This window comes from Cyprinodon variegatus, unplaced genomic scaffold (genome assembly GCF_000732505.1).
Source record: "Cyprinodon variegatus isolate N-32 unplaced genomic scaffold, C_variegatus-1.0 Scaffold522, whole genome shotgun sequence".
Classification (NCBI taxonomy): Eukaryota; Metazoa; Chordata; class Actinopteri; order Cyprinodontiformes; family Cyprinodontidae; genus Cyprinodon; species Cyprinodon variegatus.
The window spans coordinates 198,035-200,572 of NW_015150975.1; the positions used below are offsets into that span (position 1 = coordinate 198,035).

The 2,538-nt window shown below is 36.8% G+C and overlaps 1 protein-coding gene across 1 annotated transcript in view; it reads left to right on the plus strand.

The window, feature by feature from the left end:
• Positions 1–2,538, plus strand: part of vwa5b1 (von Willebrand factor A domain containing 5B1) — a 70,551-nt gene that overhangs the window by 7,343 nt on the left and 60,670 nt on the right. The gene's annotated exons all lie outside the window — the stretch shown is intronic.

Here is a 2,538-nt window from a genome sequence, read left to right on the forward strand (position 1 = left end):
GTTTGTTCTGTCCTTAATTATGCCAGACCTGCAAACCTTTTTGTCCATTTTCAGTTGGAAAGGTTGAGTTTCATCCAGCAGTCAGGCCACAGCAAGGCAGTCTCTCTCTGTCTCAGTGGTTCACATCAAAGCGGCTTTCTCGTCCAGTCTGGCTCTATAAGTTCTAAAACTCAAGAGAAATGAGTTGCAAAAGGTCTTTTTTGCAGCAGTCTGGTTCTGAATGGTCACCATAATGACTTATCCTTGAGGATTCTGATGTGGGTATCCCTGGGCCTTGGAATTCCATCTCGCCGGGAATCCTGCTGCGGACCCCAGCTTCATGGGCAAGAGAGCAGGAAAAAGAGAAAGAATCTGGTTTGGTCTGTGGTTTTCTCTGTCCTCACAGAGAGGGTCTGGCAAGTCACACCTCTGTGGGAGGTCCTGTGACTGCTTTTAGAGGCCATGGCTGAAAAGGGCGGGTTGCAGAGATTCCACAGCTGTTTAGTCACCAAAGCTGTGACTTCTTCTCTGGTCATCGTGTCCTGATATAACATGGACACTGGTTCCCAATGTCCAAAAACCATGATCATGGCAGATGGCACAAACATCTCTGAGGCAGTAATATCAGTGTAGTGAATATGTGTTTAGTAGCTTACATCAGTTTCCGTCTCCTTTGGGTGCTTGTAAACAAATGACTAATGTTGACATGACTCATGGTACATTTTGCCGACACACACGGTAAACATTATAACCAAAGGATATGAAATATGGAAAGGAAGTCATCTGATGGATATCTACCCTGTTTTTAATTAGCTTACCTTTTATGAGATGAAGTCGTTTGACTCAAGTTTTGCACATTTGGCTAGATTTGCCAAATTGTACCAGAAGACATCTCCATCCCAATAAAATCTTTGTGGAACAAATATTCTACAAGTGATTTGGGTGTATGTTGCTGCATTTTTATTCAAAATGTTAATTTATAGAATCTGAGGGAGCCCTCTGGGGCCTCTTATGTAATTTCTTTCCTTAAATACTTGTAATAATTTTGCTTTTATACATCAATGCTACAACTATCAAAGACTCCTCGATTAGTGTTGAAACATCCTGAACAAAAGTTTGGTTGCCTTCCAATTTAAGAGTGTTTTGGGTTTGCTGTGACCCGGATGACTAAGAATTTACACAGGCAAGTGGAGAAGCCAAGCCAAGAGTAGTGATACTTCATTAAAACATTACACCACTAATAATTAGAAAATATAGTGCAGTAAAGCTACTCCTCAAAGTATTTTTTTATTGTCAAGTAAATGTAACTGAGTAACTAGTAATCTCCCATCTCTTACCTTTGAGAGTGGAAAATATTTCCTTTTTTGCCACCATATCAGGGGTCTTCAATGTTTTCCAGGCCAAGGACCCCCAAACTGATGGTGAGATGGAGCAGAGACCCCCCTAATAATATATATTGTATGAAATTGTATTATATCAAACTGGTCCTATAGTCAATCTATTACAGATGGAGTAATGTAACAAAAGTAATTTCTCCCTGGGATTATTAAAGTATTTCTGATTCTGATTCCGGGTTGATGGGACAGGTGTTGTGAATGAAACGGTGCCCAGCTTGAAAGGGCTCCAGTGTGTCGCTGGATGTGTGCATTGATGACTGAAAGAAATTTTCTGCCAGAGGTGGAAAGAGAACTAAAAAATTGTAATTGAGTAAAAGTATCTTTACTTTGCCTAAATTTTACTCAGAGTAAAAGTAAAATTACCCATCTCAAAATTTACTCAAGTAAAAGTACAAAATTATTTCATTTAAAATGTGATTTGAGTAAAAGTTACTTAGTTACTTTGAGTTATTTAATGCAAAGAAAAAGGATGAGTCATGAATCAAATTGACCACAAGGTGTTTTAATTCATTTCAAGGCGTATGTCAATGGACATCCACACTTGCGCTGTAAAAAATCTAAATCTTGATAAGTCATTTTTTCTTAAAATAAGTGTATTTGTTCGTGAATTGAGGAGATAAAAGAGACATCTTGCCAATGGAACGAGACAATTTAGATTTAAAACAAGAAAACACAAATGCATTCTCTTATTTCAAGTGAATACTTTTTAATTATCTTATTTTAAGAGTAAAAATACTGATTCCATTGGCAAACTATCTCATTTACCTACTCAAATCAAGGGTAAATACACTTAATTTAAGAATTTTTTAGTTTTTTCTAGATCGTTTTTCCAGTGTGCAAAAGATCAGCTGGAGTAAAGAACATACTTCCTCATACTGTAGCAAAAGGACAGTCACAACCTGAACCATAAAGTACAAACAATTTTCAGTCCTACTGTCCAACAGACAACACCATGATAGGAATAAATCTATTTAAACTACCTTTTAAAGTTTTAAAAATGCACACAAAATTAAATGCCCAAAAGATACCAGAAATCAAACTAAAACGCAACAGGATCCCACTGTTATTAACAAGCTCCTCATTTAATGATTTTAACTGACACTTGTTTTACTTTAATAGTGATTTTTAACTGACACTTATTTTTACATCAATTGTTTATATG